The sequence below is a fragment of the Cervus canadensis genome, chromosome 26, assembly GCF_019320065.1.
Source record: "Cervus canadensis isolate Bull #8, Minnesota chromosome 26, ASM1932006v1, whole genome shotgun sequence".
Classification (NCBI taxonomy): Eukaryota; Metazoa; Chordata; class Mammalia; order Artiodactyla; family Cervidae; genus Cervus; species Cervus canadensis.
Genome location: NC_057411.1, coordinates 22,649,926 through 22,676,435, shown reverse-complemented (window position 1 = coordinate 22,676,435; position 26,510 = coordinate 22,649,926). Strand labels below are relative to the sequence as shown.

At 35.8% G+C, this 26,510-nt stretch overlaps 1 protein-coding gene across 1 annotated transcript in view; it reads left to right on the top strand.

Annotated features, from left to right (window-relative positions):
• CSN2 (casein beta) overlaps positions 1–26,510 on the top strand; it is a 112,849-nt gene that overhangs the window by 36,555 nt on the left and 49,784 nt on the right. The gene's annotated exons all lie outside the window — the stretch shown is intronic.

Genomic DNA, 26,510 nt, shown 5'->3' with positions numbered 1-26,510 from the left:
GGGTCAAATCCAGGTCTTCCGCATTGCAGGCAGATTCTTTACCAGCTGAGCCACCAGGAAAGCCAATATTAAAATAATTAGAAATAGTTTATATAAAGTGAGCTGGTAATTACATGCTACCTACTTTTTTTCTGTAGGAAGATAAAATGGAAGTTTATCTTCCATTGCTTAGATAATTATTAACAGTTCTCTAATACATCTTATAACCTCTCATCTGTTACCTCCAAAATGCATTTTCCATTAACTTCCTCACAAATATTTTCTTTCCAAAATCAATGTAACAAGCAATTTTACTGAATCAAAATATTTCTGAGGTTTTGTATAGTGTCTAGGGTAATGTTCAAGATATTTAACATAGAATTCAAGGTCATTCAAAATCTTTTCAGGAAATTTTTCTGCCTTCATTTCTCAACATGTCATATTCCACATTCACAGTCTTTCCAGGGCACCATGAAATGTCCATGATCATTCTGACTGGAAATGCCTTTCTATCACATTTTCTACTTAGTAAATGCCAATCTGTTCCTAAATATTTGGTTGAGATTTGAACCATCTGTGAAAAGGTCTCCCAAATCTTCCACATACTTGAACTTTTTAATAAATGTGACAAATGAAATAGTTGAACAGATATTGAAGTTGGAAATATAGTTAAGATTTTCTTCTTTATTCCGTGAGTAATTCTTGAGTACAAGCCAGGAATTGTTCTAAGCATCTAGGAGAAAACCATAAACAAATGAAAAATCTCTGCTTTTAAGGAGCTTATATTTCAACCGGCTGAGAGAGATGATCTCATGATAAATAACACATTGTTGGTTTTATCATCTTGCATGGTAAGGGAAATAATGGAGAAACAGTACAGGAAGTATTAATAGGGATGAGGTGGTCACTCTTCGATAGTGTGACCAAGGAATGTCTCCATGAGCAAAACAGCAAAAGCTTGAAGGAAGTAAACATTTTACTGTAGATAGTTCAGGAAGAACTCATCTGCAAAGGCCCTGATTTATGAGTCAACTTGACAAATTTGAAAAATATTGGATAAAGCAACATGGCTAAAAAATAGTGAATTTAGATGAAACAAAGTCAGAGGGGAAAATGGGACCCATAATGCAAGGTTCTTCAATATTGAAAGGATTTTAAGAAGACAGTTACACTGATTGGAAGATGCTGTCAAGTAGTAGATAATTTGGGATTATCTACTAAAAGTAGACTGAAGGGACAAGAGAAGAAATATGATCAATTTGGAGCCTACTGTAATAATATAGGCATGTGATTATGTCAGCAGATGGAATAGTGAGAAATGGTTGATTCTAGATATACTTTGAAACTTAGAGAATGTAGAATTTAATAGATTAAAGGAGAGGTGTGAGAGAAAGGAAAAGGTCAATAATTACTCCAGATTTTTGGCTTGATCATCTAGAATAATGTAGTTACTACTTACTGGTATGGCAGATGTTGAGGGAGGATCTGGTTTGTGGGAAAACCATTAGGAGCTTAGTTTTTTTTGTCCCCCTTAAGTTATTTATTTAATTTTTTTATTTTTAAAATCTTCCTTTATATTGGAGTTACAATGATGTGTTATTTCAGGTATACAACAAGGTGATTCAGTTATACATAAACATATATCTATACTTTTAGAAGTTTAGTTTTATAAATGTTAAATTTGAAGTTCCAACTAGAAATTTAGGTTGAAATATAAACAGTATACAACAATACAAAATTACCTAGTGGGATTGATTTCTTTAATCATTGAAAAATCTTATTATCATGATTTCAGTATTTTCTGATGCTACTGATTACATTACTTTGTCAGCAAAGGTCCATATAGTCAAGGCTATGGTTTTTCCACTAGTCATGTATGGATGTGAGAGTTGTACTATAAAGAAAGCTGAGTGCTGAAGAATTGATGCTTTTGGACTATGGTCTTGGAGAAGACTCTTGAGAGTCCCTTGGACTGCAAGGAAATCCAACCAGTCCATCCTACAGGAGATCAGTCCTGGATGTTCATTGGGAGGACTGATGCTGAAGCTGAAACTCCAATATTTTGGTTACCTGATAAGAAGAGCTGACTCATTTGAAAAGACCCTGATGTTGGGAAATATTGAAGGCAGGAGGAGAAGGGGATGACAGAGGATGAGATGGTTGGATGGCATCACTGACTCAATGGACATGGGTTTGGGTGGACGCCAGGAGTTGGTGACGGACAGGGAGGCCTGGTGTGCTGCGGTTCATGGGGTCACAAAGAGTAAGACACGACTGAGCGACTGAGCTGAACTGAATTGATGTACAGCTAAAATGAGAACATAAAGAAAAAGAAGCTCTTACTACACTTAGAAATAAAAGACCCGGAGTAGGTAAGTTCTGTAGGATATAAACAAACAGAAAGAAAGGAAATTCTAAAATTGTGAAAGTCATATATTATTTCAGTGGACATATATATGTTGTCATATGTTCAATACATTGCAATGATTATATCAATAGTTCATCAAGACCCTTACTTATATACAGAAATATCTTTAAGTAAAAGAACCAGGTAGTCCAGAAAGAAGATAAGGTATGGAGGGAGTTTGTGCAAAGTTGAAGGCACAGAGAGTTAAGTCGTAAGTAATCAAAAAGGCCAACAACCCTGAGGATGGAAACAGAACTTGAATGCAGGTTAATAAGAGCTAAAGATAATTTAAGATATGTTATCTTATAAATGTTACTAGTTGATTAGTGAATATTGGCTCATTGGAAATAACGCAGAAAATTTCAGTAATTTCTATCTAAAACAAAGTGATCTCTGGCAGAAAAAACAACACTAGCTATGTGAGCTATGAGGAATGACATGAGAAATGTATCTAATCATTTTTTCTAAAAAGAAGTTTAATTCAATGTATTTTTGATATGCTTTGATAAATCTATGAATGAAATCTTATGGAAAGTCAAATCATATATTTATCTCTATTTTTAAAGTCAAAATATTACTTTATTATGCAGAAAAATCCCTTTTAAACTAAATGTCTGCTATATATATTGGAAGAACTGTATGCATGTATAGCACAGGCATAATATAATGCCTGGAAAACCTACATACAAATTTCAAAATTCTATTACCTCTGAGGAGCTATGGATGGGAACGAAATTGAGTAACAACAATGAAGCTTCAGTTGCAGCGATAAATTTTTTTTCTATTCATGAACTAAAGTATTTGAATTAAAGTATTATTTATGTGTGATAAAATGCACGTTTTAACTGTATAGGTGGATCATTTACCAGGGTCGAAGTGTGTTACTTTTGTATCACCCCATGAAGTTACCTCCTGCCCTGTCCCACTTGATCACCTCTCTCAGAAACCGTCACTTACCTGAAATGATCAATAATTCATTTTTTTTCTGTTTTCATTTGTATGTAATCATACATCATATACTGTATGACATCTAGCTTCTGTCTCATGGCATAATGTTTTTGAGATTTATCCAAGTTGTTGCCATTATTGCTGAGTCATCTATTATAAAAATGCTGTTGAACGACACCCTGGCTGTTTCTAGTTTGGGACTATCATGAATAAAGATATTATAATATTATTTGTACAAGGATCTTTGAAGACAATTTCTTTTTGTCTCAGATAAGACAGAGGAATCATATGGTAGATGCACACTGAATATTTTCATAACACATCAGACAGTTACTTGCAATTTTAAACTCAGAATAGAGTTTATGTTAGCATTTGGAATACGGCCACTAATCTTGTATGACTTTCCTGGTAACTAAATACACAGTATACTCAAGGTGGAATGTTCTTTAATTTTACCAGAAGAGGAACAGAGATTCAAGGAAGTTGTGTGATGGGCATAAAGACACAGTTGGACTCAACTCAGGAAACATTGACTTTTATGCCAGTGATTTTTATATTCAAGAGCACTCTATTCTGTTACCCCACTTCTTTATAGAGCAATCTTTTTTGATTTTGATTTTGAGCCAAATACATCTCAGTATGTGTGTATGAGAGTATATTTTTTCACTAGAAAATTTTGTGATCTAACTTGAGCAAAATATTTGTGTGAAAAAATTTAATAGACAACATAGGGGTTACTAAAATGTAGCTTAGAACACAAATATATTAGATATTTTAATGTAATTAATAAGAATTAAATCCCATCAGTGTAGTTAATAAGAATTTATCTTCTCAATTTTGTCATATACTTATATGAGGACCACCTTGTCAACCACCAGAACAAGAATAAAGATAGTGAATAAAAACTTGATTTTATTTGAGTCTTAATAAAGTAGATATAATAAAGTAGTAATTCATTCATTTCTTGTCAAACTTGTATGGCTCATACTACATGCTAAAAAATTGTGATAATAGTGATATACAGAAAATTAAGATTACATTCCCTGATTTCAGGAACATATTTTCTAATAAACTCATACTAGGTAAGTTAAGCAAAATGTTGTAGTGAGAGTATACTCAAAATGTTATGAGAATATGGAAAATGTTCATATCAACCTGCGGGGAGCCGGCCTGACTGCTCAGGCCCCTTCTCGGCCCTGAGAGAGATCAAGAGGTCCCTCTCTGTCCCGCCACCCCTGATTTGTTAAAGTGCAAATTGGCCTTTCTCACCTCCCTCAAGGAAATCGCTGCAGCCACCATTTGCCCATTTTCCTGACTCTGATAAGATTATCGGGCTCCTGTGAATGGCTTATGTCTAGGTAGTCTTTACCTGATTGTAAGACGCTGGTGCCATGCTCTGTTGGAGTTAAGATAAAACTCCTGAGCTAAAACTAGTGTCTGCAGTTCTGCACATATGCAAGTCTTTGATCTAAAATTTGGTGAATCCTGTTAGTATATATATGTATGTTACCCCTCAATAAAGTCGTCGGAATCAGTCACAAGCTGACTCCGTCCCTCTCAACCCCATCTTTCCTAGTCTTTTATTTCTCAGGTGCTCTGGTGATTGCGTCCTCGACCTGTTCATCTAGCCGGCAGGCCCGGCATCAACCAAGTCAGATAAGCAGGGACATCTAGAAAGGATCAGAGTAAATGTATTGCTATGTCCTACAAAATGAGGGGAGTCACAGAGGAAGGAAGTGAGGAAAAGGAAGGTGTCAGAAGCCTGAAAAGACAGGAAAATGAGAGAGGGTAGCCAAATGAAGAGCAGAAATTTTGAGTTCAAGAGAAAGAGAGGCAAGAGTTGAGTGTAAAGTTTTCAGGGAGGCTAAACATTTTATGTCTCCTCTTGGGGGCTGAGAGTGGCATGGAAGACTCTTCATCAGCATGTGAGGTGGAAAGCGTTGGATTTTGTATTAATTACTGAAAAATTATCCCAGAGAAAGATTAACAGTGGAGTAAAATAGCAGACAGCATTGCCATTTATGGCGGTGTGTGAAAGAAAGTACAATTATAAGGGCTGATTTGTTGAAAATGGCACTGATGATGTTGATTAAGGAACAGATTGAAGAAATGTTTAAAAGAATAAATGACAGACTATTAAACAACTGATCAAAAATGCAGGATGTTTTGTGTGTTGGCTATGAGAAATGGAATTGGAGAAAATAATTAAATTGTCCCAAAGTTCTATTAAAAAGAAAATAAGAGCTTAATCTGGCACTATTTTCTATAATCCCCTCGCTCAATTGTATGCAAGTGAATTCAGAGCCAGCAAGTTAAATATGAACTATATTTGAATTATATACATAAAAATTAAAATATGTTGTGAGGAATATTTAATAATTAAAGAATTTATAAAATTCATATTTTACCTAATTGAAAACTGTGAAAGACATAATAGATTTCTCGTGAACTTTTTCTCTCAAGAATGATACAATATCGCAGAACCATATTGCACCTGAAAAGTAAATAGTACATTTCTGCTAAAAATTTAATAATCAAAGACATGAAGAAGTAACATAGTGACTTCTATGCTGTTTTTTGTTGCTGTTTACTCACTAAGTCATGTCTGACTCTTTTGAGACCCCACTAAGCCACCAGGGAAGCCCACTATGTTGTTTTACTTGCTTTCTATCTGTCAGTTTCTCTTATTTATTCATATTAAGAGCACTGGATGTTATTCAGAATGCAAAGTACTTAGAGTATCTTAATGAAATTTTCCAACTTGCAGGCACTGTACAGATCTTTAAGCCATGTCATGATATAGGAAAAGATGCAATCACATTTACTTTACTATAGTATTGTGTTAAAATTAGAATGGAAAAGAAGTCTAGAGAAAGTGATCTTTCTCTGCCAAAAAATACTGTTTGCTAACTTTGGAAAAATAAATTCAAAGGAGACATTTAAGATCTTTTGAAAATTAAAATTTCCTTCTTTTTCAGCAATTGAGATAGTAGATAAAATAATTGAATAAAATAAGAATGAATAAGTGATGTGAGCATTATTTATGCAAAATAAAGTTTTTAGTGATGGAAATAAAAATGTAAAGAGTAGGCAAAGTTAGATATGAGAATAAAATAACATAGAAAAGTTCATGTCAACCTTAAAAACAAAGTAATCTTGCAAAACCACCATGTTATTAGCAGAAAGAAATAACACATAAATTCTGAATTTATCTTGAGGTTAAAATACAATTAATTTTAGTGAGTATATATTAGAATTTCAGATAATAAATAAGGTTCTAGGTACTCAAACAATAAGCTAGTAACATCTTCTTTATTGAGATTGTATTTTTTCTTTGGATCATAGAGAAATACATATGTTTGAGGCAGCTAGATAATTCAAATAATTTTGGCATTTTGATTTCTAAGTATCGTAGCTATGGAGACTCTTTCTAAATAACTGTTGGAATAAGTCTGGCTTTTAAAAATTACATTGCTAAGTCACATGCAAGGTTTATTCTAACATATTTGATTACATTTTTCTTTCTTCCTTCCTTTTGTATCTCCCTTTTTCCTTCCTTCCTTCTTTCCCCCCTCCTACCTTCCCTTCTTTTCTTTTTACTTTTATTTTTTCCTTATTCTTTGAAACAAAGAAACTTTATAGATATTGGTCATATTACTGAGTGGATTTAAAGCAATAATATGGCTCAAGTGAATACAAGAGATTTCAAATAAAAATTCAAATGATCCTACTTGAGTGTAATGTAAATGTAAATGTAAACATAAACCACACTGAAATTTAACATATCCTATATTTTAGGTTGGAATACTACATTAAAGTGTTATATTAATATATTCAACAAGATATATTAAAATTGTACTCAACAAGATAGAAAGTTGTGAAATATGCATGACATTCAAAATAAAAACTGCTGACTGTACTCATAGGAATGGTATTCTTATTTTGTCTATAATCTTAAACTTCACGACAGGGAGACGGCTTTATAAAACTAATAGACCAGAGCTTGTTTTTCTATCTTTAGATAAAGAAAGAATGATAGAATGTTCTCCAAAGCCAAATATCAGGCTCTTGAAAATGTCACGATGTTTCCTTTACAACATAGCAAAACAAAGAGATATTGCTATCTCATGAGTATGGTGCCATAAGGGCCAGCTTTAACACGCACTTTCCTGTTTTCTGTCTCCTCCAAAGACAAGCTGATCTTTAACTATCAATTCATACTAATGAAAGAAACCCAAAGCTGAATCCCTGAAGGATTCTTGAAGTAAATTTTTTAAGCCATCAGGGAATTTAGGTGTATGCTATATTACAGTTTCATTTTAATATAATATAGAAATATGAGATGACGGATTTGAAAAAAGCTTTTAGTGCAATTAGGTTGAAGATTTGGTTTTGACTTCAGAGGATTCAAAGAAAATTATACTGACGCTATACTAAGGTGCTTATATATTATTCTGGGAGACAAATGAATATATAAGAGATGTCTAGGAAATTGATGTGGCTTCTGTGTGTGGTGGCTCGGATGGCAAAGAGTCTGTCTGCAATGCGGGAGATCTGGGTCCAATCCCTAGGTTGGGAAGATCCCCTGGAGAAGGGAATTGCAACCCACTTCAGTATTCTTGCCTGGAGAATTCCATGGGCAGAGGAGCCTGGTGGGCTACAGTCTATGGGGTTGCAAAGAATTAGACACAACTGAGTGACTAACACTTTCAGGAGATTTTTGTTGTTCAGTTGCTATGTTGTATCTGATTCTTTGCAACCCCATGGAATGCAGCATGCAAGGCTTCTCTATCCTTCACTATCTCCGAGTTTGCTCAAACTCATGTCCATTGAACTGATGATGCCAATCAACCATCTCATCCTCTGTCGCCCCCTTCCCCTCCTGCCCTCAATCTTTCCCAGCATCGGGATCTTTTCCAATAAGTCTGCTCTTCACAATCAGGTGGCCAGAGTATTAGAGCTTCAGCTTCAGCATCAGTGCTTCCAATAAATATTTAGGGTTGAACTGACTGGTTGATCTCCTTAATGTCCAAAGGACTCTCAAGTCTTCTCCAGCACCACAGTTTGACAGCATCAGTTCTTCAGCACTCAGCCTTCTTTAGGGTCCAAGCTCTCAAATCTGTACATGACTACTGGGATATAGTCGAGTGTCTTAGGGCATCATAGTATATAGATGATGATGAACATGATTAAGATAAATAGGGTGTAGGGAAAGAGCAAATTAGTCAAGATAGCATGGTCAGGTTCTCTTGCCCCTTGGCCTCTCACCCTTTCTCCATGCTTTGTAAATAATCATTATGTAACAGCTGAGATCACCTATAGCACTGCACATGCGTGTCACGAGGTATTCGGTTGGTCGTGGGCTGCTGCGTATGTATGCCTGTAAGTTTCACCGTGAAAGCCCTAGCTACCGCTGCACTGGGACTACACTGGAGTGACATCATGGTTATGTTATATGAGGTTATGTTATGGCTCTATTATGGCTCCTTTATGATTATGTTGTGGCTGCAGCTACAACTGCTGCATCAGCCAAGACAGAGGCTGTGTTGTGGCTGCCATGCCAGCCAGGAGAGAATAAACGTGTCTGCAGTTGCTATGGCTCCCCGTTTTCTTCCAGCCTCTTAGCTTGCACCTTGCCTTCCCTGGGTTCAGCGAACAACGTGCACAGTGCGATACAGCAAGACGGTTGGCATCACGAACAGGATTGGCGATCCGTAGGGAAAATGCAGTCAGATAATAAGTAAAGTAATAACCATAGACCATTAATGCTATATTTGGGGGAAAACATTCCATAAAAATAATTAGAAACAATAACCAAATGAAAAGATTTATAAATGAACTTAACAGGATGATTTTTACAATAGAAGATAGTTAAGTAGAGTGACCAAATAACAAATGAGTTATCCAAAGTTAATCCCAGGATTAGCCTGACATGTGTGAATAAGACAAAGGGAAAACTATGTTTGAGTTATCCAAGTTAGAAAATACATGGAATAGTAAAAAATGTTTCTGTAGAACACCAGCTATCCTACTTCATAAAATGCATGCCCAAGGTGGAATAAGTCTATGCCAAAAATATAACAGCTAATAAAAATGTTACTGTTGTTTAATAAATGATGATAAATGGCATAGTAACTTGGAATCATCATTGATTATAAACATATCCAAATTATTAAATTGCACTTTTATTAAAATAACTTTATAATATTTTAAGTCTTAATGTATAGTCAAATTTTCAGAAAAATTTGGTAATCGTTTAGGATTGTACTTAAAAAATTCCTGTTTCAAAGTCAAATGACCATGGAGCTCAGTACTATATATTTCATATAGTAACTGGATGCATTTTTTTTGGAATTGAATTTGCTTTCTTTAAGTCTTTAGGGTTTTGTGTTCCTCAAGGGAAGCCATGTGATAATAGGATTATACAGGATAGTAGAAAAAAATAGTTATTACTAAGTATCTAAGGAAATTGTATTAAAATGTACCTTTTTGATACTAGTTGAATAATCAAGTGTACTAAAATCTGAATATCATGGTATCATCTACAGTATTTAAATTATATTTTCTAATCCACTTTCACTCAGTCTGGTATATGAGACTGTCAGAATGAGTATCACCTGAGAGCTTGTTGGAACTGCAAATTCATAGATCATACTAAACGTTGTAAAAATATCAAGTTGTTTCAACATGACTTTCTGATTTTGCATTTTTATCTAAATATCTAATACAATAGTTCCTTAAGTTCTCAGTTTAAAGAATTTAACAAATGATAAGTGAAAATATGAACTCAAGGCTTACAAATGTCTCTTAAAAAGCAAAGAAAGATATATTCAAATCAAAATGAATGGTCCCACCAGGATTTAATAATTTTTAAGGTATTCATATTTAAACCCACAGTCTGACATGCTTGGTTTTCACTGTTGCTTTTTCTGTTGCTTCTCTATTACCTCAGAATTTCATCTACAAAAAGGCATACAAGTGCCTGGAAAAGTCAAGTACAAATTGTTTGCGGCAGAACAGATCCTCTGACTCTAAAACTTAACTTATTTAAAATAAATTGCCAGCTTCCTGGATTCATGTTTCTGCTGTTTTTTGGGGTTTTTTTTTGCTATTTAACTGTTGATTAAAAGTTTTATCTTTAATACATGAATTTGTGTAAGATTTATAGCACACAAACTGTTGCTTTCAAACAATAAGGAACGATTAGAGCATATGGAATTTAGAAGCCACTGACCAAGTAATTTCTCCTAAAGTCAGATTTTCTGTGTTTCTCAAAGTAATACAGATAAGAATCATCTATTGGAGGTATATGAAAGAGTAGCAAACATTCAATTTGTGAATCACTTAGCTTATTACACACTATTAGCATACAACACAGAATTGTCAAAGTAGAGACAGTGAAGTAAGAACCACACCAAGGAGGCTTCCAGAATGAGGCATCTCAGCAGGAGCAGTGGCCTCTGGCCAGGCAATGAGTTTGGAACAAATATGAGTGAGAGGTCACTTTCTGTTCTCCCAGGGTTTCCAGGTCAGGGTCTCTGCAACAACTCTCAACAGCATAAAGTTGGGTTTTCCTGGGAAGAGCTCTCAAGTCACTCAGCTTGGTGGGCTCTTTTTAAGGAGCAATGGTTATCCCTGAGGAGAGGTCTTGATTTTGGTTATTCTTTCTGTTCCAATGTGGTACATTGGCCATCAAACTTCCCATCTAAAGAGATGACTTAGTTTATCACCCCAACACACTCCCAGTCCTACACAGATATTTCAGAACAACTAATGTAGAAGTCCACATTGGCCACTGGGACTCAATTTTAAACTATCTAACATGTCTTACTCCTTGGAAGGAAAGTTATGACCAACCTAGACAGCATATTGAAGAGCAGAGATATTATTTTGCCAACAAAGGTCCATTTGGTCAAGGCTATGGTTTTTCCAGTAATCATGTATGGATGTGAGAGTTGCACTATAAAGACAGCTGAGTGCTGAAGAATTGATGATTTTGAACTGTGGTGTTGGAGAAGACTCTCGAGAGTCCCTTGGACTGCAAGGAGATCCAATCAGTCAATCCTAAAGGAAATCAGTCCTGAATATTCATTGGAAGGACTGATGCTGAAGCTGAAACTCCAATACTTTGGCCACCTGATGCAAAGAACTGACTCATTGGAAAAGACCTGATGCTAGGAAAGATTGAAGGCAGGAGGAGAAGGGGACAACAGAGGATGAGATGATTGGATGGCATTACCGACTCAATGACATGAGTTTGAGTAAGCTCTGGGAGTTGGTGATGGACAGGGAGGCCTGGTGTGCTGCAGTCCATGGGGTTGCAAAGAATTGGACATGACTGAGCAACTGAACTGAACTAAACTGAACATGTCTTAACATAGCTTTATCCTATAGGTTTCACATAAGAGGAGTAGAAATCATAACCAAAATGAAATCACCTTTTAACAACATGCATTTTAAAAAATAATGTCTGACTCTATCTGTTCTTAATTGTTGCCAGCAAATTGTTTTCACCTTTGGAGCTACTTCATCATCATTTTTTCTTCCACAGTGGAGGTGACCTGACTTAAACCAACTTTGTGGTTCCACAACTACCCTGAATACCTGGAGTGGCATGGAGTTCAGTCAATTCTTAATTTTGCAGACGGAATTCATTGCATTCAGCAGCCACCCTTTGATTCTTAGCTGTTTCTTCTAATTTCAAAGAGGCTAGAAATCATACAACTGTGCTTTTTAATATTTTTGAATTCTAGAAAAGCTTTTGTGAGTGGCCAGTTACTACTATAAGTATCCATCTTCTTCCCTCTCCTTTTCTAAGACTTTATTTTTGTGGTTGTTTCTTTCTCTTAAATGTCTTAGCTTGTTTTGTTTGCACTTGTTTATTCCCTCAGTCTACAATGATTCTCCAGGCAAGAGTACTGGAGTGGGTTGCCATTTCCTTCTCCAACTATGATCTTTAATTATCACTTATTTTTCAGATACCATCTCTTCATTCTCTGCTTCCAATAAATCACACTAACCATTGCTTCTTTACAATGATGGCTAAGCTTTTGGAAAGATGTCCTGTTTATGACTTCTTCTTCCAAATGTCTTTAATGCACTGCCTTTGTTAAGTCAGTTCATCCTCTCTTGCATGGATAAAGATATGTAGTTTATCTTTAATTTCATAAATTAAAATCTGATCTTTATCTGTCAGTTCCAAAATACATTTTCCACAACAGTTTTACATTTGAAAAAAATAATAGATGTATCGGGCAACTTAACTGCCTCAATACTTTTCTCTGGCTTCTTATCCTGAGTAAGGTAATATTGACAATCTATAACATATAATACAAGGGTATTCAAATTTCACACAGCAGACATTTGTAATTCCATTTTTTACTATTCTTTGTCTCATTTGCAACTTTCCTCAAAGCACCATGAAGTTTCATGTGTTTTTGATTTCCATTTTTCCTCTGCTCAAGAATGTTCCTCCCTCATATTTTCACAGACAGTGCATTTAATATTCCTTATGTTTATTTTTAGATCATGTTCAGATTTGACTATAGCTACAAAATTGCCTGCAAATATTATAAAATACATCCCTTAGAGTGTTTATGTAAATGCATTTTCCCTTTAAAAAATATAAGTGTAGTATATTTAACAAGCAATTATTGATTGCCTAATGTGTGTCAGGAACTCTTTTATCCAAATAGAATTGGGCCATGAAGAAAAAGAAATTTGTCTTCATGGAAGATATACTATGCATTAACTGGAAGGTGAGATAAAACATGATGACCAAGTCATAAATCCTTTGTCTGATAGTGATATATACTAAGAAAATAGAATTAGAGGAAAGAATATATATTCTAGAAACAGAATATATATGTGTTAGGAAATGTCTTGCTGAGCAAGAAAGTAAAAACTTGAAGGAAGTAAACAAGTAAACAAGTCAATGTTGTCGACAGCTGTGAGAAGAGTACTCTAATCTAGACCATGAGATGGGAGCATGCCTGCAATACTAAAATAATAATACTGCTAATAATGATGTTAAAGCAAATAGGACAGTGTTGTTTAAATTGAGATCTTTCTTGGAACTGAGATCAGAGAAATCAAAAGAACCCGATTATGCAGGATTTTAAAGGCATTTTGAGATTGAAGGACTTCTGCTCTGGAATTCAGTTTCTGGGGCTGATTGCATATCAGGGACTGGGTTTATCCTGCTGGTTAAATAACTCAGAAAAAAATAGCATTTATAGGAATAAAAGTATATCTGCTGCTGCTGCTGCTGCTAAGTCACTTCAGTTGTGTCCGACTCTGTGCGACCCCATAGACGGCAGCCCACCTAAAAGGAAAAAGAACAATGCATCAAAAGGAACTTGTATGTTTTGTATAGTACATAAATAATACATATATAATTATGCTGAAGGTGAGGAAGGGAAGGAAGAAAAAATATTTGAATAAATCAATGAACAAATAATGTCCAAATGTTAGGAAACCTGCAACTCATAGATCAAGAGCACAACAAATTATGACTGCAAAGCATCAAAAAGCCCACATCAAACACATTATAAACAAATGATTTCCTAGCCATTTCTTTCTTTTACTGAGGTATGTGAATTATGGGATTTTAGTTCGGTGACAAAGATAGAACCTGACCTCAAATCCAGCCTCAGTAGTGAAGGCACAGACCCTGGACCTCCGGGGAATTCCTCTACTAGTCTTAAAAAGAAAGTATCTAGAGAAAAAAAATACATGTGTTATACAGGGCCACAAGTACTTGAATGCTAACTGATTTCTCAAAATAAGCCAGAAAAGGGTGATGGAATATTTTAAGTACTGAAAATAAAATATCTGTCAAACAAATTCTATGAGTGAAAATATAATTCTAAAATGGAGAGAAAAAAAACCTTTTTCAGATCACAAACCTGAGCAAATTTATGATCATTATGCTAGCCTTAGAAGTAACATTTAATGAAAGTCATTCAGGCAGAAGTAAAGTAATAACACATGGGAATCTTTAGCTCCTTAATAGAAGAACATTGAAAATGGCAAATATGGGGATGGAAAGGAAATGCCTCAATTATCTATGTTTGAAAACACTTATAAATGTAAATATTTAAAAAATAATAAAAATAAATAAAAAAAATTAATAATATATATGGTGTGTGTTTTACTAAAAGTAGGGTTAAAGTATATGACAACATCACCACAAATCACTGGAGGAGGAAAATTATAGGCTAATATCTAAGATGCTTTATTAATATGGCTGTTAAAAAAAGAAAATAAATGTGATTGAGACTGTAGAAAAGGGAGCTCTGGGGTACTGTAGAAACATATGTTGGTTTCTGAGTTCTTCCCCTAAGGAAGATATTATGGAATTACCTCAAAAAATTAAAAATAAAGCTAACATCTGATTCAATAATCCCACTTCTGAGAAATTTAACTGAAAGAATTTAAATCAAGGTGTCCAAGTTAGATATGCCCTTTCATGTTCATCATTGTTTACAATAGCCAAGACTTAGAAACAATTTGAATGTGGATTGACACACGAATGGAGAGAGTAAATGTATTATACACATGAAATACACATTATTATATTTAAAATAAATATATCTATTTTTATAGATGTTATAAAAATAGATATTATTACATTTAGAATGAAAAAGGGCTTCCCTGGTAGCTCAGCTGGTAAAGAATCTGCTTGCAATGCAGGAGACCTGGGTTTCATCCCTGGGTTGGAAGGATCCCCTGGAGGAGGGCATCACAACCCACTCAAGTATTCTTGCCTGGAGATCCTCTTGGAGAGAGAAGTCTGGCGAGCTATAGTCCATGGGTTCCCAAAGAGTTGGGCACGACTGAGCCACTATGAACAACGGCACCAAAAAAGAGACAATTAGCTGTTTGAGACACTATGGATAGACCTAGAGGATACTGTGCTAACTGAAATAAGTCAGACGCGGAAAGACTGATATTGTACAATCTCATTTACTGGTAAAATTTAAAGTTATCGCACTTAGAGAAGCAGGAGAACTGTGGCTGTGTTTGCCAGGGACAGAAGGTGCAAAGTTTTAGCCATGAATGATAAATAGATTCTGAAGACCTACTATACAGCTTAGCATCTGTAGATAGCAGTACTGTATGTTTCATCTAAATTCATATGTAGGCATCCCAGGTAACGCGGTGGTAAAGAATTCTCTTGCCAGTGCGTGAATGCAGGAGACACAGGAGATGCAGGTTTGAGACCTGGGTTGAGAAGGAACCCTGGAGGAGCTCATGTCAACTCGCTTCAGTATTCTTGCCTGGAAAATCTCATGGACATAGGAGCCTGCTGGGTTAAAGTCCACAGGGTTGCAAAGAGCAGGACACAACTAACTGAGCAACCACATAAATTTATGTATATAATTTAAATATATATTAATGTTAGGGTTAGAACTTACCAGATATATATTCAGTTCAGTTCAGTTGCTCAGTTGTGTTCGACTCTTGGCAACCCCATGAATCGCAGCACGCCAGGCCTTCCTGTCTATCATCAACTCCTGGAGTTTACTCAAACTCATGTCCATCAGGTCGATGATGCCATCCGGCCATCTCATCCTCTGCCGTCCCCTTCTCCTCCTGCCCCCAATCCCTCCCAGCATCAGGGTCTTTTCCAATGAGTCAACTCTTCGCATGAGCTGGCCAAAGTACTGGAGTTTCAGCTTCCACATCAGTCTTTCCAGTGAACACCCAGGACTTATATTTCCTTCAGAGTGGACTGGTTGGATCTCCTTGCAGCCCAAGGTACGCTCAAGAGTCTTCTCCAACACCACAGTTCAAACGCATCAATTCTTTGGTGCTCAGCTTTCTTCACAGTGCAACTCTCACATCCATACATGACCACTGGAAAAACCATAGCTTGACTAGACGGACTTTGTTGACAAAGTAATGTCTCTGCTTTTTAATATGCTATCTAGGTTGGTCATAACTTTCCTTCCAAGGAGTAAGTGTCTTTTAATTTCATGGCTGCAATCACCATCTGCAGTGATTTTGGAGCCCCCCAAAATAAAGACTAACACTGTTTCCACTGTTTCCCCATCTATTTCCCATGAAGTGGTGGGACCAGATGCTGTGAATGCACTGGTCATAGCAAACACCATCTTCCAACAACACAAAAGAAGACTCCACACATGGATGTCACCAGATGGTCAACACCGAAAGCAGATTTATTACATTCTTTGCAGCCAAAGATGGAGAAGCTCTATACAGCCAGCAAAAACAAGATTGGGAGCTGACTGTGGCTCAGATCATGGACTCCCTATTGCCTAATTCAGATTTAAATTGAAGAAAGAAGGGAAAACCACTAGACCATTCAGGTATGACCTAAATCAAATCCCTTATGATTATACAGTGGAAGTGAGAAATAGATTTAAGGGACTAGATCTGTTAGACAGAGTGCCTGATGAACTATGGATGGAGATTCATGACATTGTACAGGAGACAGTGCTCAAGACCATCCCCATGGAAAAGAAATGCAAAAAAGCAAAATGGCTGTCTGAGGAGGCCTTACAAATAGCTGTGAAAAGAAGAGAAGCAAAAAGCAAAGGAGAAAAGGAAAGATATTCCCATTTGAATGCAGAGTTCCAAAGAATAGCAAGGAGAGATAAGAAAGCCTTCCTCAGTGATCAATGAAAAGAAATAGAGGAAAACAACAGAATGGGAAAGACTAGAGATCTCTTCAAGAAAATTAGAGATACCAAGGGAACATTTCATGCAAAGATGGGTTTGATAAATGACAAAAATTGTATGAACTTAACAGAAGCAGAAGATATTAAGAAGAGGTGGCAAGAATACACAGGAGAACTATACAAAACAGATCTTCATGATTCAGATAATCACAATGGTGTGATCACTCACCTAGAGCCACACATCTTGGAATGTGAAGTCAAGTGGGCCTTAGAAAGCATCACTGTGAACAAAGCTAGTGGAGGTGATGGAATTCCAGTTGAGCTGTTTCAAATCCTGAAAGATGATGCTGTGAAAGTGCTGCACTCAATACGCCAGCAAATTTGGAAAATGCAGCAGTGGCCACAAGACTGGAAAAGGTCAGTTTTCATTCTAATCCCAAAGAAAGACAATCCCAAAGATATATATCGGTCATACATAAAAAGTGAAGATCAGTGGAAACAAACTCAAGGATTTTGTTATGTATTGAATCTGAACAACTAAGCAGTGAAATGAACTGAAATGAACTGAATTGGGGGAGGGGCACAACAAAAAGTTCCGTATTGGAGTTGTTCATTTTCAGGCATTTTTCACACAGTAGAGTGTGTAAGTGGGGAGTGAAAAGGCAGGAGCCTTAAGGAGGGAGCACACACACAAATAACTCAGTATCTACTTCCTTCCCCTACTCTCTGATTCTTTCATCAGCATCTGAGTCTGGGGATTCTCCTTTTGTGTTCTGCGAATGTCTTTGATCCAACACTAGGCCACTCTGCTGTGTGCAAACCTCTGGAAACTGAAGATTGTCCCTTAGTTTGGCTGATCTTCTCAGGAAGTGTAAACTTGTTTCCATGTATTTCAGTGAATGAAACTTACTATCACCTAAAATTATGACACAGCTTAATTTGTAGAGTTTTAGCTGCTAATATTTACAAGCAGCACATACTTGACATTTTCTTCCAAGCTGCATGCTAAAATGAGTATTTCAGAAGTAGAAGCACAGATAGAACATACAAATATGGTGAGGGAAAAGGAAGGGGGCATAAAAATCAGGAAGTTGGGATTAACGTAGATACTCTACTACATGTAACAGACAAACAAGAAGAATTTATAGCACAGGGAATGATACTCAGTATTTAATAATAAACTGTTTGGAAAAAAGAATCTGAAAAAGAATGAATACAGAATGAATAAATGACTATACATATATTCATTCACTATGTATACATAATACTGAATCACTGTGCTATACACCTGAAACTAACTGGACATTGTAAATCAATTATACTTCAATAAAACAATGAATCAGTTTCTTTGATAAGTACAATTAAAGTGAAAGGCAAGATATTGATTTTGATTTCGATGACTTCATGCCAACAGCATGGATAGAAATTTTTTTAGTACAGAATATTTCAAAATTAAAAAAACACTGCAAGGAGATCAAACCAGTTAATCCTAAAGGAAATCAGTCCTGAATATTCATTGGAAGGACTGATGCTGAAGCTGAAACTCCAATCCTTTGGCTACCTGATACAAAGATCTGACTCATTGGAAGAGACTCTGATGCTAGGAAAGAGTGAAGGCAGGAGAGGAAAAGAGGATGACAGAGGATGAGATGGTTGGATGGCATCACTGACTCAATGGATGTGAGTTTGAGCAAGCTCTGGGAGTTGGTGATGGACAGGGAGGCCTGGTGTGCTGCAGTTCCTGGGGTCTCGAAGAGTCTGACACGATTGAGGGACTGAACTGAACTGGGCAGTTAATGAAACATGACTGTTGTTGTCATGAGAAGACAGAAACCCAGCAGTAGATGTTGAATTTGTGAAAACAGATACATAGATTGAAGTTATACATTTACAAACTAAAAAATGCCAAGGGTGGATAATGAATGTCAGAATTAGAAAAACCACAAAGACAATTATACTCTACATCCATCAGAACTCTGTCAAATATACTGTGAAGACACAAATTATTGTAAATTTAGCCACCAACTTTGTTACTTTGTTATTACAGTCAAGGAAATAAATAAAATGGGATATCCAGTATTTGCTTGAGAGATCAATTTATTACTATGATAAGTTTTTTTTTTAATTTTTGAAATACTTTAACATAGAGAAGTAGGTAGAACACAATCAATTTGTTCAGAGAATATCACTACTACTGTTTAGAAATATTAATATGATCTCAGGAGTGTGTTTTGAATGTAACACTACTTGATTGCATCTTCTTTTTTCTTTTCCTTCTTTGAAAGTCAGAATATGGGCACAGTAGGAGGGCAGGAAGAACCTTCCTGAGTACAAAGCAAATACATCTTCTCACCAAGCCTGTAGATACAGAGAAAATATTCTTTTTATTAACTTTGAAATACAGATAAAATCATGGCTAATAACATTATTCTTACTTGTTTTCAAATTATATCCATATACATTACTCTGTGTCTGACCAAGTCAGATTGATTATATTCTTTGCAGCCAAAGATGGAAAAGATCTATACAGTCAGCAAAAACAAGATTGGGAGCTGACTGTGACTCAGATCATGGACTCCCTATTGCCTAATTCAGACTTAAATTGAAGAAAGTAGGGAAAACCACTAGACCATGCAGGCATGACCTAAATCAAATCCCTTATGATTATACAGTGGAAGTGAGAAATAGATTTAAGGGACTAGATCTGTTAGACAGAGAGCCTGATGAGCTATGGACGGAGGTTCGTGACATTGTACAGGAGACAGGGAGCAAGACCATCCCCATGGAAAAGAAATGCAAAAAAGCAAAATGGCTGTCTGAGGAGGCCTTACAAATAGCTGTGAAAAGAAGAGAAGCAAAAAACAAAGGAGAAAAGGAAAGATATTCCCATTTGAATGCAGAGTTCCAAGGAATAGCAAGGCGAGATAAGAAAGCATTCCTCAGCGATCGATGCAAAGTAATATGGGAAAACAATAGGATGGGAAAGACTAGAGATCTCTTCAAGAAAATTAGAGATACCAAGGGAACATTTCATGCAAAGATGGGCACAATAAAGGACAGAAATGGTATGGACCTAACAGAAGCAGAAGATATTAAGAAGAGGTGGCAAGAATACATAGAAGAACTGTACAAAATAGATCTTCACAATCCAGATAATCACGACGGTATGATCACTCACATAGAGCCAGACATCCTGGAATGTGAAGTCAAGTGGGCCTTAGAAAGCATCACTGTGAACAAAGCTGGTGGAGGTGATGGAATTCCAGTTGAGCTATTTCAAATCCTGAAAGATGATGCTGTGAAAGTGCTGCACTCAGTATGCTAGCAAATTTGGAAAACTCAGCAGTGGCCACAGGACTGGAAAAGGTCAGTTATCATTCCAATCCCAAAGAAAGACAATGCCAAAGAATGCTCAAACTATCGCACAATTGTACTCATCTCAAACGTTAGTAAAGTAATGCTCAAAATTCTCCAAGCCAGGCTTCAGGAATATGTGAACTATGAACTTCCAGATGTTCAAGCTGGTTTTAGAAAAGGCAGAGGAACCAGATATCAAATTGCCAACATCTTCTGGATCATCAAAAAGCAAGAGAGTTCCAGAAAAACATCTATTTCTGCTTTATTGACTATGCCAAAGCCTTTGACTGTGTGGGTCACAATAAACTGTGGAAATTTCTGAAAGAGATGGGAGTATTAGACCACCTGACCTGCCTCTTCAGAAACCTGTGTGCAGGTCAGGAAACAACAGCTAGAACTGGACATGGAACAACAGACTTGTTCCAAATAGAAAAAGGAGTACTTCAAGGCTGTATATTGTCACCCTGCTTATTTAACTTATATGCAGAGTACATCATGAGAAATGCTGGGCTGGAGGAAGCACAAGCTGGAATCAAGATTGCCGGGAGAAATGTCAATAACCTCAGATATGCAGATAACACCACCCTTATGGCAGAAAGTGAAGGGGAACTAAAAAGCCTCTTGATGAAAGTGAAAAAGGAGAGTGAAAAAGTTGGCTTAAAGCTCAACATTCAGAAAACTAAGATCATGGCATCTGGTCCCATCATTTCATGGCAAGTAGATGAAGAAACAGTGGAAACACTGGCAGACTATTTTTTGGGGGCTCCAAAATCACTGCAGATGGTGATAGCAGCCATGAAATAAGAAGACACTTATTTTTGGAAGGAAAGTTATCACCAACCTAGACAGCATATTGAAGAGGAGAGACATTACTTTGCCAACAAAGGTCCATCTGGTCAAGGCTATGGTTTTTCCAGTAGTCATGTATGGATGTGAGAGTTGGACTATAAAGAAAGCTGAGCATCGAAGAATTGATGCTTTTGAACTGTGGTGTTGGAGAATACTCTTTTTTTTTTTTTGGCAAAAGTTATTCAGCATTTTATTATTGGAGAATACTCTTGAGATTCCCTTGGACTGTAGGGAGATCCAATCAGTCCATCCTAAAGGAAATCAGACCTAAATGTTCATTGGAAAGACTGGTGTTGAAGCTGAAACTCCAATACTTTGGCCTCCTGATGTGAAGAGCTGACTCATTGGAAAAGACCCTGATGCTGGGAAAGATTGATGACAGGAGGAGAAGGAGATGACAGAGGATGAGATGGTTGGATGGCATCACTGACTCAATGGACTTGAGTTTGAGTAAACCCCGGGTGTTGATGATGGACAGGGAGGCTGCTATCCATGGGCCGCAAAGAGTTGGACGTGACTGAAGCTGTCTAGTGCATGGACTCTGCCTTAATGTTTTTATATCTTCAGTGGCCATCTCAGTGAATGCCTATGGGTGGTCTAAAAATATCTGTTGAATGAATGAATGCAAATCTCATTGGATCCTTTCCTAAAACAGTAACAAAGGAACAGTATTTTCAACTGTTTTCATCCAAAAGTTAAAAGAACTCCTATATTTCCATGTCTTCAAGTCTCATTTTCACTTTCACTTTCATTTTCCCTGATACTTCATGGATTTAAGGAATATCAAACGACTATTAATAAATTCAGAGAATGATAGCTACCATCTTTTCTTTTTTTCCTGCACTTCTCACATAAGAAAAACTGTGTCAGTTTGCATTTTATTCCACTTGGACTTTCAATGTGAATGCTATTCTTGTTCAGATTGAACATAGCCAAAATATCTCTTTTAGCATCTCCTACATTAACAGACCAAACGTATTCATAAAGCAAAATTTCTTGGAGGAAACAGCAACAACCAAGAAACAAATAGCATTAGTATCATGTGTCTTTACTGAAAATCATATTTCCTGAGAACATTTATTTGCTAATCAAATTCTGACCATGTTCTTCCATTTCTTTTTTTCTCCTTCTCTGGCTTGGTTATCCATTCAATGCATCATGAAATCTGATTGCCATTTCTTAAGGCTTCTTTATCATTTTTCTTTCAAGTCTTTCTTTTCCCAACCAATTTCAGGCCCCTGCCCCTCAACTTGTAAACAGAGTCCATAGTTTATCCATGTTTATCTCTGTCAAATGATATTTCTGTTAATATTATTTCTTTCCTTGATCAAAAACCTTCAGTGATTGCTTTATATCTGGGAGGATAGGTTCAGATTCTTTGTTCTGTTATTAATGGCACTAGGAAATTCAATTTGAATATAGTCTTCATGGATACAAATTAATTGAAAATGTTTTGAAACTATTTCAACTTTGAATTATAGAACAATATTCTTCCATCTCCACAAATATTGCTTTACTGTGTAGTGAAATATCTAATATATTATAAAATTTGGAAATATTAATGTTTTTAGATAAAAATAACTTTCTAATAGTAAATTATAAGTATTTCAGTATCTTTTTTTTTTTGAGGGGTTCTTTTTAGAACAGTGTTTCCTATTCTAATTGCTCTACAGACTCTCCAAGGTAATATTTCTCAGGCTTTTTTGAATTATGAATTATATAGGGATCTTCTTAAAATGCAGGTCCTGGTTCACTGTGTGGCTGTTACTTTAGAATGAATTGCTAATAAGCTCCAATCTGATGCCTTTGCAGTTGTTCCAAAGTTTACATTTAGAAGGAAAAGTTTTAAACAATATGTTGATGCAGATTTAGTGGCAGAGCTACCTGTAGTCATAGTTATATAAAATTCTGTTCAAGAAATTTTGCATATCATCTTTTGAAAGGCTCACTAGTTCTACGAGGAATTACTACTATGATACTATGGAGTCTGATGCAAAAGTGAAGTTTAGAAAAGATTAAGGATATTTCATACGATTTTGGGGACCAGGATACAAACCCAGGTGTCCCCACACCCAGTACTCAGTCTTTGAACCACAGGACAGATGTTTTCTTTGGAAGCAGTTGGATAAATAATTGAGCTTCCCTGGTGCCTCGGATGGTAAAAAATCCACCTGCAATGTGGGAGACCTGGGTTCGATCCCTGGGTAGAGAAGATCCCCTGGAGGAGGGCATGGCAACTCACTTCAGTATCTTGCCTGGAGAATCCCCGTGGACAGCCTGGTGGGCCATGGACAGAGGATTCAATGGGGTTGCAAAGAGTTGGACACGACTGAGTGGCTAAGCACAGCACAGATAAATAATTACAGTTTAAGAGAGCTACACCAGGCTGTACTTCTTAAACTGGGGCTGCTTTTGTTTTTATGACTTGCTCTTGACTTTTCTTGTTTTAATTGTCACCTTTCATAATTCTGGAGAATACGAAATGTCACTAGACTTGTCTTACCTTTGTGTTCATGTCCTGTGATTACTGAGCAGCTAATACACGACTGGATATGGGTATGGATTTGGAAGTCGATATGGATATGGATAATTAGGAATATATCCTCCTTGCTGGTTTGGGTAATAACTTGTCTGCATACATCAAAAGGGAGGAGAAAATTGCATACAGTTAAGATAATGTAGGGCAAATAATTCATAATAATATCTATTAACAACTTACATCATAAATGTGGTAGGTCCTTCTATATCATCTGTTGGATTATTTTTCAAACTTTTAGTTAGATTTGTACTTTTTGTATGAGAAAAATATTTTTAAAATAGTAAAATAATATAGGATTTTTTTTTTTTTTTTGCTGTTTGTTGATGATTCTGTTGTTTTATCATACCCAGAGCCATTGATTATGGCTGACCTCTCAAAAATGATTTAAAATCTTTTTTATGATATTAGCTCTAAACTGATTTGGTCACCCTTCTAGGGAGTAGGCATTTACTAATTCCAAATTACTGGAATTGTTACTGATCACTGTTGTATTATAATGAGCTTACTGCCTCTTAAAACCCCTAAGTCTATAATATTCACTTCTGTTAATCCAAATATCCTTCATCCAACCTTCTGAATCTTTTTATTTGATATCATTTTAAGATCATCTACTTGTTAAGTTAGTATACATTTTTGAGACCTATCACATTGATAAGACATGTCCAAAAAGTGTGAGAAATCAGGGGTACTTTTCATGGAGCAAAATGTTAAATGAATAAAATTCTCTCTCTCATCATGGTCAATTTAAACTTTACCTTATGACTTTATCACCCACTATAAGAATCGGAAATTGGAAAGCTACCATTACAGCCTCTATGCTCCACTAAGTGTATATTATGCTCCAAAGAATATGATTCTTTAGGCAAAGTCAAATTATTCATCAGACAAGCATATCTGAGTTTTAAGAAAGTGATTGGCTACATCAGGTTGGCATTATGAGTTTCCATCTAAATGTTACTAATATTAAGGAGTTCAGGACTTTCCTCAGTGTATTATAAAGAAATAAATGTATAAATAAATAAATAACAAATGCATAAACAAGTACTGCTGTCATTCACTGTATAAATATATTTCAGAGATGAATGTGGGCCTTTCTTTTTGAATTAACACTAGGGAATAAAATATGTTTGTGCTATACCATTTTCTCAGGGGAATACTTACAGGGTTATATCTAAACCGGTAACGTTCCTGCTAAAATAAAGAACAAATTAAAATTTTAATACATGTTTAATTATCACCTTTCCCAGTGAATAAAAGTGACTTACCTCTTCAGATGAATCAGCTTTCTGGGAAAAAAAAGAAAAGAAGAAAATAGTTGGCACATTTATTTTTAATCTTTTAATTTGTTATGGGGTAAAGTAGTTAACACATTTTAATTTTACAATTCTAGATTGAGTGCAGAAATGCACTTAGCTGCCACAATTAAACAAAATGGAGGCAAAGTCTTAGGTAACTGATAGAAGCAACCTGTATTTTTTTTTTTTTTTTGCTGTTTTGGTTGTTGTTTACACTTTGGTTGTTGTTTACTTACATCTTTAAAATGAGTGAATAATAGTATGCTGTCATGTTAATTTGCTACATTCAAATAATTCACTGTGGTTTGAATTTCTTTTGGGTGTGAAATTGAGAAAAATCTATTACCTTGAATAGGACAGTGAATTTGAATAGTTCATTTTTGGTTTTGCTCAAGAAAAACATTTTTTATGTGGATATGTTTAAGTAACTCAAAAGCCAGTAATATTCAAGCATTAGTATGCTGGTAGAGTCTGATATTATAATTTTCTCTGGTTCTTTTAAAGTTTTATTTTTCCACAACTATCATTTTATAGAAAATAACATGATTTATAGTGATATCATAACCAATTTGTTTTTGAAACTCCTACTAGAATTTGCTCAATATCTTGTGGTATTGCTACTTCTTGTGTAATTTCTCAGTAACTGGACATAATGAATATGAAGTGAAAGGGACAATTAGTTTTAGCAGGAGTAACAAATTTAAGGAAAATAGAAAAAGCAGGAAGACAATGGTAGAAGGTGGAAGAGGAGAGGGAGGAAGTGGAAAGCAATTTAGAGAAGTGAAGTTTTACCTAATGACACATGGGAGTAAATGACAGTACAAGTTGAGAATTCATGGCATTTGTCAGAGCCACAGCTTTTAATATTTAAGTGCCTTTTACCAGCTCTCAGTCCCATATTATGGGATTTAAAAAAAAATTATTTTTACATTATACTATTATACTTTAGGTCTGTGTGGGTTATGCACATGCATGTCTTTTCAAGATATATTCTAATTCCTCACAAATTTATGAAGCTTAATTCAAGGAAAATGTTCCTATAAAACATGAAAAAAATTTTAAAGCCATGTTCAGTCATGCACATATAGGTCAGAACACAAGAAATAGGAAACACTTTTAGGATACTTCCTAAGAGCTTAAGTTCAAAATTTCCTGGTATATTAATACTTACAATCATGGCAACAATGAGAGCCATAATGAAGGCAAAGAAAAAGATCTTCATATCTGGTAGAGTCCTGTGAAAGCATATGTGAAAAATCAGTAACCCATCCACTGCTGCATTTAAAAATCAAACATGTATTTATCAAGCTATGCTCCACAGTCTTGTGAAACTGAGTAGAAATGCAAAGACAATTGAATCACATTGCCTGTCATCATGCAATGTAGAGACAGGTAGGCATCTTGATAAGCAAAAAGAAGTACTATGATGTTAAATACTAAAGCACTGTGAACACACAGCAAGTGAGCGTCTTAGACCTAGAGAATGGAGA